Below are 18,491 nucleotides of genomic sequence, written 5' to 3'. Positions count from 1 at the left end.
CTAATAGCCCTATCAAAATAAAAAAGCCCCCCAAAATAAAAAACCCTAGCCTACACTTAACTGCCAATGGCCCTTAAAAGGGCCTTTTGCGGGGCATCGCCCCAAAGAAATCAGCTCTTTTACCTGTAAAAAAATACAAACAACTCCCCAACAGTAAAACCCACCACCCACACATCCAACCCCCCAAATAAAATCCTATCTAAATAAACCTAAGCTCCCCATTTCCCTGAAAAGGGTATTTGGATGGGCATTGCCCTTAAAATAATAACAACTATTACTATTCAGCTGCCGATTTGGTTAATTCCGAGAGCGAGCGTTGAAAAGGTGCTTTGAGTCCCACTGGGAGAAAGGCGCTATATAAATGCTAGTTATTATTAATAGGGCATTTAGCTCTTTTACATTGCCCAAAACCCTAAGCTAAAAATAAAACCCACCTAATAAACCCTTAAAAAAAACTAACACTAACCGCCGACGATCCACTTTCAGTTTTTGAAGACCAGACATCCATCCTCATCCAGGCGGCAAAGTCCTCATCCAAGCAGGCAGAAGTCTTCATCCAATTTGTAGAGAATGGTGACACAGGGTCACCAATTGTTGTACTTTTTATAGCACTCAACAACCCTCAAAACAAACTAGAATGAAAGAGATACAATTAGCGGGTATTCGAGGGATTGTAATATTAAAACTTAACATTTATTAAGGGCATTTTATAAAATAATGGATGGACAGTACATTTAAAATCACAGGAAATAACATTAGCCTAAAAAAGATAGGACACAATAATGTCTGCAGTGAATAAAATCCACTTTGTATTTTAATCATGCATGGAACTATATCTCCACTAGATCTAAGTATATAATTGGAAAATAAACTTTGTCTTGAAAAGACCTAGGATGTATTTTTATCCATAGTCATGTGGTGAATATTCTCCATATTATCAGATATTTATGTGGATTGGGATCCTTTAGTATGATTCAATGTACCAGAGCTTACTGTCCTGTAGATAAATATTAGTGATTATTGAACATTGTGGTGTTCCATGTACTTATAAGTTACAGAATAGATTATTTAAGTAAAATTAAATCATCAAGTAATTATACTAATAAATGGTATTTTGCAACTAAAAAGGGTCGTATTTATGTATGCAATTGCCTGCTGTATTAGTTCCTAGATTGGAAATGTGTATTGACTCAAAAGCGGGATCGAGATCAGGTATATGCAGACCTTATATAAATCTGCTGTAAAAAATAGATCCTTCTAGTATCATTAAACTAAGATTGTAGTTGGATAATTCGTTATCTAGAACTTCTATCTGAATCTCAAGCCAATGTCTAGAAAGCAGCGTTATTAATCTTGGATGATATCCTGATAAATATATCTTAGCAAGAATCTAATTGGCGTTAACACTCATTTAATAAAGTAATCCTTATCATTCGAGGTAAGGTCAGGCTACATTTATTTGAGTATCTTTTAATGCTCAGTGCTATAGTAACAATGATTCTTGAAGCGATTTAGCTAACAGATAATATTTGGCAGCTTAATTTTGTAGCCATTTGCCTGCTATATTAGTACCAGGATTGTAAATATAAATTATTGACTCAAAAGAGATTGATATCAAGTGTCTAAGAAAATTATGTAGTTCTGCTGCACAAAAGTTATATATTTGTAGCAATATCGTAACATCTGCTACTCAGATAACAAGCTTATATTGTTATGTTATAACTAGATGTCTAAAGTTGTTATCTGTATCACAAACAAATGTCTAAGTAGCAGCGTTATCAATATTTAATAATATCCTAACAGATATACTTAGGCAAAAATCTCCTGACAAATATAAATTAGCAAGAATCTCAGTAACGACAACGCTCTATTTTAAATATATATGGTAATCCTTGTCATTCTAAGTGAAATCTCGCTACATATATTTCTTTAAGTATATTTTAGTAATGCTATGGTGACCACGTATCCTAAAGCGGTTCTATAAACAAACCGCCAACATAAGTAGCAGAGGTCCGAGTTAATTGAATTGTATAATTGAAATGCTCTAGATTACATTGTACTAGGTGTACTAATCGGCTGACAAAGTCAGATAATTTATTTTTAAGGTAATGTCCTGCAACAAAATTAAAAAGATAACAAGTAGGAGAATATCCTTTGTGGCGGGCAATTTATCCCCTTATAGTCCCGCCTATTAATGTGATGTCATTATCCATTCTCCAATCAGAATGGGTGAGTGTCACTATTGAAGTGTTTACCTTGACATATTCGTGTAAACTGTTTCAATATTGGATGACAGGTTTGAATATATACCTATAACGTGTATAGGAAAATTAAAGGACCAGTCAACACAGTAGATTTGAATAATCAACAAATGCAAGATAACAAGACAATGCAATAGCACTTAGTCTGAACTATAAATGAGTAGTAGATTTTTTACTGACAATTTTAAAAGATATGTCTTTTTCCACTCCCCTTGTACCATGTGACAGCCATCAGCCAATCACAAATGCATACACGTACCATGTGACAGCCATCAGCCATTCACAAATGCATACACACTTATTCTTGCACATGCTCAATAGGAACTGGTGACTCAAAAAGTTTAAATATAAAAAGACTGTGCACATTTAGTTAATGGAAGTACATTGGAAAGTTGTTTAAAATGGCATGCTCTATCTGAATAATGAGAGTTTAATTTAGATTGAGTGTCCCTTTAACGTGGTTGCTTATCACTTAAATACTGTCATATTAAAGAGGAGGCAAAGCGGATTCTTGTACTTAAATCGAGTGTGGACAAATAAAGGCTTAATAGATATTCATGGTTCAAGTACTTTGGTGAGGATTCATTTTATATATATATCTCCCACTTAAAGGAGTATGAAGCCATTAGATAGAATTTGGACCTGCATCCAAAACTCAATAGAAAATATAGTCTTAGGTGCAGAGAGATACAAACTCAAAAGTAGAACAGAACGTATATAATATAAACGTTCACTATACAAAAATATGCAATATTAAAAGGAGGGATATAGATTTGTTATATATGTCTATAGACTATATCTTATACCATAGATTGGGTTATGTATTGGATTTGGAAGAAACCAAGAAACCACTACTTATAAAGTGGGTGGCTAATATCACTTCATCCTATTAGAATTTAAAGTAATAGATTATTATGAAAAGATGTTAAATACGTAAATAATTCATTAATCAAAATTAGATATATTACTGATACAATTTCTATATGAAATAATACTCATAGATATTATTTATACTTTGGGATTTCTGGCATTGTCTAAAAAGGTTAAAAAAAAAGAAGAGAAAACAATAGAAAAATATATGCACAATAGTGATGAAAATAAAATAAGGGGAGATGGTGCTAGAAAACTGGAAATAATGATGGTGATATTATTCATTATAGCTAAAAGTTGCACATGTAATTTGAAAGGTGTTTACAGTGGTTTTACAATGTACCTAAGGTTAACATAACTAACCCAGATAAGTGTATTTAAACATCTGCACTTATTTGTGGACACCAAATACCGTGTTGAGAACAACCCATATTGATTGTTGATCTCCAAATAAAACAAAATTAATTCTTTATATCAAGGTTACTACCAAAGTGCAATAAGTGATTATAATTATGTGCATGCAGTAAATGTGAGTGATGGGGGAAAGGGGTGATAAGGGAATTTTAACTTTTGTAATTTTTATTTTACTTTTTAATTATTATAATTATGTGACCCTAAAAAGAAAAATCATTATTATTCCACAAGAAGATTTTGAGATTGACTTTCAATTCTTAATCCAATACCCTTGTCCCATGTATTTCTTATACTGTACCTATAAGGTTGTTTCTTGTTTATTAGATATGTTAAAATTATTACATGTATCCTAATTTTATTGCAGATTTTTATATGAGCTATAAGTAGGAGAAATAATTATTATGTTCATTCAGTCCATTAGGTTGGACTGAATTCATTAAAAAAATCCACCTACTCTCATGCTGTAATAAACTTTTAGTTAAATCGCCACCTCTTATTCCTAAATGTATCTTTTGAATCCCTATACACATTAAATTCCCCACTTTCAGGAAATGGTAAGCTACTGATGTAATGTTTTTCTTTTTTTGCAGGTCTTCAGCAGCATGTTTGATATTACGTAGATGTTCTTGTAGACGTGTACGTAATTTGCGTGTTGTCATCCCAATATAGATCTTTGGGCAATCGCATTGAATCATTTATAAGACACCTGTCGTATTACAACTAATATATGATTTGATATCATGAGATTTGCCAAATCTATCATATACTGTTGTGGTTTTTCGCATGTGTCTACAGCTACAGCAAGTACTACAGGGATAAGAGTCTTGTGCTGATCTTAAGTTGTTTTTCTTCTCTCTGTCACCAAAATGACTGGGACTAATCATGTCTTTTAACCCCTTAATGACTGGACCATTTTTCAATTTTCTTACCCTTAATGACAATGGCTATTTTTACATTTCTGCGGTGTTTGTGTTTAGCTGTAATTTTCCTCTTACTCATTTACTGTACCCACACATATTATATACCGTTTTTCTCGCCATTAAATGGACTTTCTAAAGATACCATTATTTTCATCATGTCTTATAATTTACTACAAAAAAAATAATAAAATATGAGGAAAAAATGGAAAAAAACACACTTTTTCTAACTTTGACCCCCAAAATCTGTTACACATCTACAATCACCAAAAAACACCCATGCTAAATAGTTTCTAAATTTTGTCCTGAGTTTAGAAATACCCAATGTTTACATGTTCTTAGCTTTTTTTGCAAGTTATAGGGCCATAAATACAAGTAGCACTTCGCTATTTCCAAACCACTTTTTTTCAAAATTAGCGCTAGTTACATTGGAACCCTGATATCTGTCAGGAATACCTGAATATCCCTTGACATGTATATATTTTTTGTTAGAAGACAACCCAAAGTATTGATCTAGGCACATTTTGGTATATTTTATTCCACCATTTCACCGCCAAATGCGAGCAAATAAAAAAAAAACTTTACATTTTTCACAATTTTAGGTTTCTCACTGAAATTATTTACAAACAGCTTGTGCTATTATGGCACAAATTGTTGTAAAAGCTTCTTTGGGATCCCCTTTGTTCAGAAATAGCAGACTTATATGGCTTTGGCATTGCTTTTTGGTAATTAGAAGGCCGCTAAATGCTGCTGCGCACCACACGTAAATTATGCCTAGCAGTGAAGGGGTTAATTAGGTAGGTTGTAGGGAGCTTGCAGGGTTAATTTTAGCTTTAGGGTAGAGATCAGCCTCCCACCTGACACATCCCACCCCCTGATCCCTCCCAAACAGCTCTCTTCCCTCCCCCACCCCACAAATGTCCCCGCCATCTTAAGTACTGGCAGAAAGTCTGCCAGTACTAAATAAAAGGAGTTTTTTTTTTTTTTTTTTAGAAAAAAAATAAAATATTTTAGCTGTGATGGACTCCTGCCTTAGCCCCAACCTCCATGATCCCCCCCCCCAGCTCTCTAACCCTCTCCCCTATCTAATTGCGGCCATCTTGGGTACTGGCAGCTGTCTGCCAGTACCCAATTTGCCCAAAAACAAAAGTATTTTTTGCTCTTTTGCTTTTTTGGGGGGTTTTCTGTAGTGTAGCAGCCCCCCACAATACCCCTACCCCCCTCCCCCTCCCAGATCCTTTTATATTATTTAAAAAAAAATCTTTCCCCCCCCCTCTTCCCTCCTCATTGGTGTCAGTGGCCAGCTAATGCGCGCGCACGCGCGCCCCCCGCACGCTTCCGGCACCTGGCGTGCACATTGCACTTCTAGGAACCGGATGCCGGGTAGCGATGGGCCGCCCACCCGCCTCCCTGTTGCGCTGCCACCCACCAACGAACCGGCACCATCGCTACCGGTGCAGAGAGGGCCACAGAGTGGCCCTCTCTGCATCGGAGTCTTCTAAAAAGGTATTGCAGGATGCCTCCATATGGAGGCATCACTGCAATACCCTGAGAGCTGCTGGAAGCGATTGCGATCGCTTCCAGCACTCTCTTAGACAACTGACGTACCAGGTACGTCCATTGTCATTAACTACTTGTTAATGCATGACGTACCTGGTACGTCAGTTGTCATTAAGGGGTTAAATTTCAACTTCTTCTGTAGCTGATGTCTACTTTATCACCTAATAGTAGATTTAATGTAGCATCTGATTGTAATATTTTCCAATGTTTGTTGATTATATCTATCACTTTGTGACTCTGTGGATTATAGGTCAATACTAGTCTTGTCTTACCATCAGATTCCCTACACTTGGGTTTTAATAATTTCTGTCTTGGAGTGGTACATGCTCTTGTTTTAGCTTTTTTGATAGAGGTCTTGCTGTATCCTCCTTTGTGGAGTCTTTCCTCTAGTTCTTGTGCTCTTATCATGAATTTTTCATCTTCAGAGCAATTACATTTGGTCCTCAGGAATTCGCCTATTGGAAGCAATTTAAAGTGAAGGTAAAGTAAAACGTACTGTATTAAAGAATTCAATATTTCAATGCAAAATAATAGTAGTTTCATTCATGATTATTTTTATACCTCAATATAAATTTAGATTTCTTAGATTATTATCATCGATCCGGCTCCCAGTAAATCAACCCGTTTTTTTTCTGTACTACGATCACGTTGTTTGAAGAGCCAATTGATTGTCTGGCCGTCAGCATGTTTAGTACAGTATGCGCATGCGTAGCCTTCTCTTGTTCTTTGCGGCCAAGCGAGCACGTCCTCGTTTCGCGGATGCGCACAAAGAAATTTTTGGGCAAGCAGTGAAAGCCTATCTCAACAAGAACGGCAACAAAATATGCGCATGCGCAGTTCCTCCATGCTCGATGTGCACGAGCTTACTAGACACGTATAGAGCGGGTGGGACCGCTCTATACGTCACAGCATCACAAACCAGGAAATGGAGGATGGGAGGAGATTCTGCAGGGAACGGTATGAGAAATCAAGTTAAAAATATACCGAAATAAATACATTAGTTTAAAAAACAAACCTAGCGACTGTATTTGAATAAGTAAAAGGTACATAAATACAATAGTTAATTAACCTAACTTTACCTTCACTTTAATAGTGCTTGGTGCATGGACACTCGTGCTGTGTAACAAGGTGTTAGTGGATTTTCTATATAAATCTGTTCCAATCTGTCCATTTGATTTTTTAAATATTTTCAGATCTAAGAAGGGTACTTCAGTTTGGCTTATATGATAAGTTAATTTGATCTTAAAATTATTGTTGTTTAGTTCTGTTAGAAAGTCATCTAACTTATATTTGGGACCCTCCCAAATGAATATGATGCCATCTATGTATCTCAGCCATATAGGTATATGCTGAGAATATTCTTCATGTATGTCTGAAAATACAGTTGTCTGCTCCCACCGACCTAGGAATAAATTTGCATAGGTTGGTGCGCATGCTGTACCCATGGCAGTCCTTCTAATTTGGAGATAGTATCTGTTATTGAAAACAAAAAAAGTTTTTCTTTAATACAAACTCTAGTAGTTTTAGAACAAATTCATTATGATTTTGGTCTTCGTCAGGGGACATGGCAAGAAAATGCTTCACTGCTTGTAAGCTAATGGCTAATACTCGTGTAGAGTCCCTCCACATCTGCAGTGACAAGCCAACTTTCATTCTTTAACCAAATGCCCTCTAGATGTTGCAGAGTCTCCATGGTATCTTTAATATACGAGGGTAGTTGTGTAAGAAATTCACGTAATCTCGAATCCACGTATTGGCTGGCTTTTTCAGTCAAGTTCTCATTACCTGATACAATGGGCCACCCTGGAGGATGTTCACTATTTTTGTGGATTTTAGGTGTTAAATAAATTATATTTTTAGGTTTTGTTACAGTTAAAGGGACATGAAACCCAATTTTTTTCTTTCGTGATTTAGAAAGAGCATGTCATTTTAAACAACTTTCTAATTTACTTATATTATCTAATTTGCTTCATTCTCTTGATATCACTTGCTGAAAAGCATATTTAGATATGCTCAGTAGCTGCTGATTGGTTGCTGCACATAGAGGCCGTGTGTGATTGGCTCACACATGTGCATTGCTATATAATTATATCTTCCCATTCTTTAATTTCTGTTAAGGCTTTTATTTCCCCTTTACTGAGATTTTTGCTTGGAAATTGTAGCTCCAATTGTGCAATCTCAGTGCATACCACTTCATTAAATACTTGAATGCAGGGTGCATTAGAAAGCTTGGGTATATAATTAGATTTTTGATTTAAACTTTGACGCCAATTTTTGTTAGTACTAGATTCGTTCTCCAACAACAAATCCTCCAAATCCTGTAGGCTTGCTCTTTCTTCTGTAGATAAACTAGACGGTTCTACTGTATTATATTGTTTTTTGAGAAGCAGTTTACTTAAATAGAGATGTATATCTTTTATAATTATAAATTTATCAACACCAGTGCTGGTGCAAAACGAGAGACCTTTGGATAATAGACTGATATGATCCTGAGATAGAAGTTTGGTAGATAGATTGATGATTTTTAAGTTTTCATCCTCAATCTGGAAAAGGGATTTGGGGATCTCTTGCATGGTTTTGCCGTCTGATTTTTTTTTCTTCTTTCTTGTTGTTTCTTGCACGGGAAACCCTTTTGTTGGCCCGCCTACTTCTTCTGGTGGATCTGAATTTAAACTGACCTCGTCTAAAAAATCCTTTATTTTGCGTATCTTATTAATAGTGGAACTTGGAGCTGTTTTCGTTGAGCTAGAAGGCTCTTCATTGGCTGAATCTGACTCTTCTACATCAGTGTCTGAAATGTCACTTTCAATCATATGAACCCTGCTTGGAATATTTTTGGTGCTATTATTATTAAATCTCCTCTTCCATTTATACACTTTTTTACTTTGGAAGTCATCCAAGTCTCTTTTGAATTTACCTGTTTTTGTGTGTTTGATCTCTAATTCATACTTGCCTTATTCATGTTGGTATTTCTTATAAGCTGCTTCAAAATCTTTCAAATTCTCAAACTGCTTTAACTCTTCATTTTTATTAATAATAATTTCTTCTAATCTGTCATATTCGGATTTATCATGTTTTATTAAGATTTTCATTAATTTGTTCGAACACTACAGCAGGCAATTGCATACATAAATGCGACCCTTTTTAGTTGCAAAATACCATTTATTAGTATAATTACTTGATGATTTAATTTTACTCAAAGAATCTATTCTGTAACTTTTAAGTACATGGAACACCACAATGTTCCATAATCACTAATATTTATCTACAGGACAGTAAGCTCTGGTACATTGAATCATACCAAAGGATCCCAGCCCACATAAATATCTGATAATATGGAGAATATTCACCACATGACTATGGATAAAAATACATCCTAGGTCTTTTCAAGACAAAGTTTATTTTCCAATTATATACTTAGATCTAGTGAAGATATAGTTCCATGCATGATTAAAATACAAAGTGGATTTTATTCACTGCAGACATTATTGTGTCCTATCTTTTTTTAGTCTAATGTTATTTCCTGTGATTTTAAATGTACTGTCCATCCATTATTTTATAAAATGCCCTTAATAAATGTTAAGTTTTAATATTACAATCCCTCGAATACCCGCCAATTGTATCTCTTTCATTCTAGTTTGTTTTGAGGGTTGTTGAGTGCTATTAAATACACAACAATTGGTGACCCTGTGTCACCATTCCCTACAAATTAGTTGCCAGTACATAGCACATATTGCACGTTATAGTAATAAGGTAGTAGGATATTTATCTCTTCTTACCCTTTGAATTTTGCATTAGATCCCTCCTGATTATTAAGTAGTGCCATTGGGCCCTTGTTTTTCCAGAAGTCTTCATCCAGACGGCATCTTCTATCTTCATCCATCCGGCGCAGAGCAGGTCCATCTTCAGGACATCCGGCGCGGAGCATCCTCTTCCGATGGCTGCTGAAGAATGAAGTTTCCCTTTAACTGACGTCATCCAAGATGGTGTCCCTTAAATTCCGATTGGCTGATAGAATTCTATCAGCCAATAGGAATTAAGGGGAAAAAATCATATTGGCTGTTGCAATCAGCCAATAGGATTCTATCAGCCAATCGGAATGTAAGTGACGCCATCTTGGAGGACGTCATTTAAAGGGAAACTTCATTCTTCAACAGCCATCGGAAGAAGAGGATGCTCCCCGCCGGATGTCTTGAAGATGGACCCGCTCCACGCCGGATGGATGAAGATAGAAGATACAGTTTGGATGAAGACTTCTGCCCGCTTGGATAAAGACTTCTGCCGGCTTCGATGAGGACTTCGCCGCCTGGATGAGGATGGATGTCCGGTCTTCAAAAACTGTAAGTGGATCGTCGGGGTTTAGTGTTAGGTTTTTTTAAGGGTTTATTGGGTAGGTTTTTATTTTTAGCTTAGGGTTTTGGGCAATGTAAAAGAGCTAAATGCCCTTTTAAGGACAATGCCCATGCAAATGCCCTTTTCAGGGCAATGGGGAGCTTAGGTTTATTTAGATAGGATTTTATTTGGGGGGTTTGGTTGTGTGGGTGGTGGGTTTTACTGTTGGGGGGTTGTTTGTATTTTTTTTACAGGTAAAAGAGCTGATTTCCTTGGGGCAATGCCCCGCAGAAGGCCCTTTTAAGGGCCATTGGCAGTTTAGTGTAGGCTAGGGGTTTTTTTTATTTTGGGGGGGCTTTTTTATTTTGATAGGGCTATTAGATTAGGAGTAATTCATTTTTATTTTTGATAATTTCTTTTTTTATTTTGTGTAATTTAGTGTTTATTATTTTTTGTACTTTAGATAATTGTATTTTGTTGAATTTTTTTAATTTTATTGTAATTTTAGGTTTTAGTGTAAGGCAGGTTAGGTTTTATTTTACAGGTAAATTTGTATTTATTTTAACTAGGTAGCTAGTTAATAGTTAATAGCTATTTACTAACTAGTCTACCTAGTTAAAATAAATACAAACTTACCTGTGAAATAAAAATAAAACCTAATATAGATACAATGTAACTATTAGTTATATTGTAGCTAGCTTAGGGTTTATTTTACAGGTAAGTATATATTTAGTTTTAAATATTAATTATTTAGTTTTTAATAGTAGGTTTTATTTAGATTTATTTTAATTATGTTAAAGTTAGGGTTGCTAGGTTTAGGGTTACATTAGGGGTTAATATATTTATTTAGTGTTAGTGATGTGGGAGGCCAGAGGTTTAGGGGTTAATAACTTTAGTATAGTGGTGGAGGTGACATTGGGGGCGGCAGGTTAGGGGTTAATAAGTGTAGATAGGTGGCAGCGACATAGGGGGTGGCAAATTAGGGGTTACAAAGTGTAATGTAGGTGTCGTCGATGTCAGGGGCAGCAGATTAGGGGTTAATAAGTGTAGGTAGTTGGCGGCGACATTGGGGCGGCAGATTAGTGGCCGATTGGCCACGAATGTGCACCGCTGCTAGTGGCCGATTGGTCGCGAATGTGCAGGGGGCGGCATTGCACAAGCATTTCTAGTGAAATGCTTGTGCAATGATAAATGCAGACAACGTATGCTGTCAGCATTTATCGATGTCCGCCCGCATATTGATAATTCGGCCCCATTGTGTAGAAAAACATAAAATAACTTACTTGTTTTCTTACTAAATTAGCACTCAGAAACTTAAGTTTTACTGTCACCTATTTTTTGCAGCAAAAGTGCTTTACTGAGCATGGATAATAAAATGACAGCAGCTACTTAGGTGTCTCCTAGCAACCACTTCAAAGGCAAAGCTACCCCTTTCCCTTCCTGTCGAGACCATAGTCCACTTGTGGGGCTGCAACAGGAAGTAATGGACACTGCACAAATTAAGAAAAAAAAATAATAATACACATTGCAATGATTTCTATTAAATATAACCCACTGCTTAGAGCATTTTATTGCAACAATTAAACAGTTTTATATCCCTTTAAGCATATTATGAAAAGTATAGTTAAAATATGTATTTTTACAGATGTTTACATATTTTATTGTTATTTTTTTACATTATGGCTGTACAATAGTGGAGACATGATTTAAATTCAATAATATCTCAAAACATTTTCTCTCATAATTGGAATGGTTATTCAGCTGTTTAGTATAGGCTAACAGGCACTACAGTCAGTCTTTATCAACTCCATCCAAATAGATTGATCAATTGTACTTTACCTACTGCCGAAAATAGTAAATAGTTTTTATATAGACATAGATCTAGAAACATAAAGTAATTATGTTCTCTAATTCAGGAAATATTAAGCTTATATATGTGGTACTAATTAGTACATTTTATATCATAGGGTCCAATCAATTTCAGGAAACAGACTTTAAAGTAATAGTCTAGTCAAAATTAAACTTTCATGATTCAGATAGAGCATGCAATTTTAAGCAACTTTCTAATTTACTCCTATTATCAATTTTCTTCATTCTCTGGGTATCTTTATTTGAAAAAGCAAGAATGTAAGCTTAGGAGCAGGCCCATTTTTGGTTCAGCACCTGGGTAGTGCTTGCTGATTGGGGGCTACATTTAGACATTAATCGTCAAACGCTATCCAGGTGCTGAACCAAAATTGGGCTGGCTCCTAAGCTTACATTCTTGCTTTTTCAAATAAAGATACCAAGAGAACGAAGAACATTTTAAATAAAGTTACGCGGTGACCTCATCACGTCATTAGGCGTGACGTCACCACACGGAACGGGAAGCCCCGGCGATGCATGTCACTATACAGGCACGATTGCTGGGGTGGGAGTTTATGGGAGCCCCCAGATTGCTTTTAATGTAGGTGAGTGCTTGCGACGGCTCTGAGCCGTCATTAGCACTCAAGGGGTTAATTTACTATTCATAATATGCTTATAAAGGACATAAAACTGTCTAATTGTTGCAAATAAATGCTCTAATAGTGGGTTATATTTAATAGAAATCATTACAATATGTATTATTCATCATTTTAAAATGATTTTATTTTAATTCTTTCTTTTTTTTTTTTTTTACTTAATTTGTGCAGTGTCCATTACTTCCTGTCGCAGCCCCACAAGGAAACTATGGTCTCTACAGTAAGGGAAATGAGTAGCTTTGCCTTTGAAGTGGTTGCTAGGAGACACCTAAGTAGCTGCTGTCAGTTTCTTGTCCATGCTCAGTAAAGTACTTTTGCTGCAAAAATAGGTGACAGTAAAACTTAAGTGCTTATTTAGCAAGAAAACAAGTAAGTTATTTTATGTTTTTCTACACAATGGGCCCGAATTATCAATGTGCGGGTAGACATGATCCACTGTAGCGGATCATGTTCCACGCACATCGATAAATGCTGACAACATACGTGGTTGGCATTTTTCATTGCACAAGCATTTCACTAGAAATGATTGTGCAATGTCGCCCCCTGCACATTTGCGGCCAATCGGCCGCTAGCAGGGGTGTCAATCAACCCCATCGTATGCGATTGGGCGGATTGCTGTCCGCCGCCTCAGAGGTGGCGGACGAGTTAAGGAGCAGCAGTCTTAAGACCGCTACTTCTTAACTCATGTTTCAGGCGAACCTGAAGGCTCGTGCAGAAAAGGCTGCATACAGCTCCATAGGGAGCTTGTTAAATTAGCCCCATAGTGTTTTTATGTTTACTTTGGGGTAACATATAATGGCACTCTTAATTAAATGACCGGGGTGCTGCAGAAAGCCAAACATACAAACAGGAAAAAAGCAGGCACTCTCCGGTATTTCATATTGATCTATCAAATAACTGAAGGACACAGTAATATTTCAGTAGTGAAATGAGGTTTATTGGATTAACAGAAAATGTGCAATATGCATCAAAATGAAATTAGACATAAATTTGGGCACCCCAACAGAAATATCCGTCAATATTTAGTAGAGCCTCCTGTAGCAGAAATAACAGCCTCTAGACGCTTCCTATAGCCTGTAATGAGTGTCTGGATTCTGGATGAAGGTATTTTGGACCATTCCTCCTTGCAAAACATCTCCAGTTCAGTTAGGTTTGATGGTTGCCGAGCATGGACAGCCCGCTTCAAATCACCCCACAGATTTTCAATGATATTCAGGTCTGGGGACTGGGATGTCCTTTCCAGAACATTGTACTTGTTCCTCTGCATAAATGCCAGAGTAGATTTTGAGCAGTGTTTTGGGTCGTTGCCTTGTTGAAATATCTAGCCCGGCATCACTTCAACTTTGTGACTAATTCCTCAACATTATTCTGCTGATATTTATTGGAATCCATGCAACCCTCAACTTTAACAAGATTCCCAGTACCGGCACTGGCCACACAGCCCCACAGCATGATGGAACATCCACCAAATTTTACTGTGGGTAGCAAGTGTTTGATATGATTTCTGAATCTGTACCAGAACCAGAGCTGTCTATTGTAGCCAGATGCCATGGCCTCCTTGCTCTGTATCTTCTGTGGCGGTTTTCTCTGAGTTTCTGTTTCTCTTCTGGCTTTAATAGCCATTTATACACTTTCTTTTTTCTATAGTCCTCTAATACTGCTTCAAATTTTCGATTCTTAGAAGCCGAAGAAGTTCCGATATGGGGGTGATGGCGGATATAGGGATTTTTACGTGTCGGGTTTATTTGTGGGAGGCTTGTTAGACTTTTACAGGAGATTTAACTTTTTTTTATTTTCTTAGGCGCCGGCAGTTTCTAACGTGCCGTAAGTCACTGGCGACTCCAGAAATATGTATTTACGGAAATTTCAGGACATCGTTAGCTTATCCGACTTATGGCACTTTATGAACTGCCGCTGCTGTATATGTGATTCCCCGATGTGCGAGGGGAAATTACGGGCGACCCAGGTTTCAGCAGTTATGCTGAAGCCTGCTCCATATATGTAATCTCGCCCACTATTTTCTCAATAAGGTGGTGTTTCCACCTCTTAGCCAATAGCGTGCTAGCCATCTGGCATAATGCTGATCGTCAAGCACGGCTATTAACTAAGAGGTGGAAACGTCACATAATTGCAAAAATAGCATTTTGCCGGAGGCAGCCAGAGGCGTTCAGCTCGGCATAAGCTGCAGGCATATAAAGGGACTGACTGAAAGTCCCCTTTATTTATAGCACGGGTAAATCCTACCGTTTCAAAAACGCTAGAATTTACTATCACTTTAAATATTTTATTTTACCATTGCAGCAGTGTTTACAGTCCCTTTAATTATCTGTTTGCTTATATCATTTCTATTTATGCTTTTTTATTTAATAAAAAAAGGTATTTTACCTAACATCCAAAACTAAAACAGGAGTATGTGATGTTTTATAATTGTAACTAATTTTCAAATTTACCATTTGAACTATACTCCTATTAATATAATTATCTGAATCACTATTATAAAAATACAAATACGTTTTTAGGTGGTGTTTAATATACATTGAGAGAAAAGTGGAATGTTATTAATTATTTAGCACAAACTACATAAAATGATGCCATACTTTGCAAATAGGCCAGTTGACTGTCATTGAAGTTGAGGTTAATCTATATACTAACCTTCAGAGTTCATTAGCCTTAGTGTACGACAGAATGATGCAAGCATTATACCTGATATTTATATACTGTATGTATACAGTTACTTATACATTTTTACAAACACTGCTAGAAAACAAATTTATTTTTCTTAATTGTTGGTTGAACATTCTTACCAAAACAGTTTGATTAATTAGGACAAAGATATGAAAAGATAAGATGAGAAATATTGTATATACAAATAGGAACATCCGAACATCATTATTTTTCTTAATGATATATAAAAATATATTGCCTGTGAGACTGTTGATATGTATAATGTTTACCATTTTACATTCTCTTATAGTCAGTCACATTGTTTTATACTCTTCATAATTTAATCTGTAAACTGTAATTACTATAAATATACACCAAGTGATCAGGGGTTATAGACAGCAGATTTTAGCCAGTCTAGGCAGTATGTAGTCATTCTTGGGAAAGGTTTAGTCAGTGCCAGAATTCACACAAATAGAGAAAGGAGGGACTGAGAGATAGAGCTCCCAAAAAAGGATGGCCCACTATTTTCAGGCAGGTTGGGTTATTTGTTCCTGTTTATGACATAATAAATAGTGCCATCTGCAGAAAATTAATGGATTTTGATGATGCCCCCTGTGTTTTGGGTAACAAATGTGGCCTGAAGGGTTGCACAATGCTCAATTTTTTTTAACTCTTATTCAAAGATTTTTATTCAAATGTTAAGATTATGGGAACGCAATCCACAATCACTTAATTTTACAAAATTATCATATGATGGAAACGACCCAAGGTAAAACATGCCCTCACCAGGCACCAAAACTGTTATGAAATCCAGGCCACAGTCACACCATATTTCTGGGCTCCTAATTTCCAAAGGTTGTTGAGAAGATTAACATAGATATTGACGGCAGATAAGAGCCATAGGCCCAGCAAGTCTGCCCAATATTACCTAACAGTATAAACTTATCTAGTTTGTAGGATAGCCTTATGCTTGTGCCATGCATTTTTAAAGTCCCCCACAGTGTTTGTCGCTACTACCTCTTGAGGAAGTTTATTCCATAAATCAATCACTCTTTCTGTAAAGTAGTGCTTCCTCAAATTACTCCTGAGCTGCTATCACACTATGTGCTCTCATTTGATTGGTTTCATTGACCCACATGACTGGTCTAATTGTTAAGCACCTATTTCAGGTGCTGCTCATTATTTAGGTTTGTATGTCTGACATATATAGTAAGTGTGAAACATTCATTTTAATAAGCCTGATGAAACAGCCACTGGTTGGCTGAGAAACCTGTTGCTACTATGTTATAATATTTTAATAAAGTGAGTTTTTATATATACTTACCACTTGCTGCCGGACTACTATCACTACCTACCCTTTGACCTACACCTCCATCTCTGGATTATTGGGAGCTCCAGATAGCCGGACATAAGTCTACTGGGTGACTGTATTGATCCCAGTTTGTTCTGACTGCACCAAAGGAGGTGCTCTACTAAATGTGAGTGCATAATATACCAGTTTTTTATATCTCCGCTCCTTCTGCACCATTAGGGGTGTCATATTACATGTGAGTGTATATACCACACCTAACACCTTCACTTGCATCAAACAATATTGGGCCATGTGAAGCTTCTGTGTTTCTATGTTGTTTGCAGATTACTCATCCTGGATTGTGGCCTTGATCCTCTACAGATAGCTGCCTTCACCATTCACCCAGTGTGGATATTACTACCTCTAAATGAGACTGGATATTTTCAGACACTGAGGATTACTAACTAACCAAAATGTATCCACAGGCAATATTCTTATACCATATACAGTAGATCTCCAGATAGGGGCAGACCATCCACCTTATCTGGCCACTATTTTGTCATATTTACCATCTAATAGTACAATATAGATATCTAACTGTTATTACGTTATATGTACATACTCTCACTGCCAATTGTAGTTGGTACAACCTCATGAGTTTGATTAAGCGTAATTATTTGCATTCTGCATATAGCAATCTACACTTATAGCACAATATACATGGTTTTACAAGGGCCCCCCTATTTTTATTTACTCTTAGGACCTGATGATAAAAGCATCACCAGAGCTACAAGAAATTACCTTTTTGGGGTCACCAGTCCCACAATACGTGGGTCCAGCAAAATTATAAAAGAAAGTTGGCTGACCCCTTCTGTTCAGACGAGTGTTGCTTCCATAGTAAATAATAGGGATGGCAGTTTAAGCAATAGTCCGCCAACATCACCAGTGATCTTAGATCTAAGCATGTATTTTTTTTTGGGGGGGGGGCAGTGTATTCAAAGTATGTTTACACAACAAACATATACTGTGTGTTCACTAGAACCAAAAATGGTTTCTGTGTCGTAAAAGTTTAAATAATACATATGTAAATTATTTTCACTATCCATTCAGTAAATATCCCACAATGGAAAATCTCAAAACTGAAATGCTGGAAAGTGCTTCTTAAATTATCCCCATAAAAATACTGTATCCCTATTAAAATACAGCTTACGCCCATGGAACACCTATATATTTGTTAGATCTTCAACCTCCGTTGTTAATAAAGACCGAAAAAATTTAAAACCTATAGGATGAGGGATGAGGTTTTACATGTATATACTTTTTTTCTCTTGTTAAGTGTATCCAGTCCACGGATCATCCATTACTTGTGGGATATTCTCCTTCCCAACAGGAAGTTGCAAGAGGATCACCCACAGCAGAGCTGCTATATAGCTCCTCCCCTCACTGCCATATCCAGTCATTCTCTTGCAACTCTCAACAAAGATGGACGTAGTAAGAGGAGAGTGGTGTATTATAGTTAGTTTTTTAACTTCAATCAAAAGTTTGTTATTTTTAAATGGTACCGGAGTGTACTGTTTCATCTCAGGCAGCATTAGAAGAAGAATCTGCCTGTGATTTCTATGATCTTAGCAGAAGTAACTAAGATCCACTGCCGTTCTCACATATTCTGAGGAGTGAGGTA

Source organism: Bombina bombina, chromosome 2 (assembly GCF_027579735.1).
Source record: "Bombina bombina isolate aBomBom1 chromosome 2, aBomBom1.pri, whole genome shotgun sequence".
In the NCBI taxonomy this organism is placed as follows: domain Eukaryota; kingdom Metazoa; phylum Chordata; class Amphibia; order Anura; family Bombinatoridae; genus Bombina; species Bombina bombina.
Note: the sequence above shows the minus strand (reverse complement) of the source record.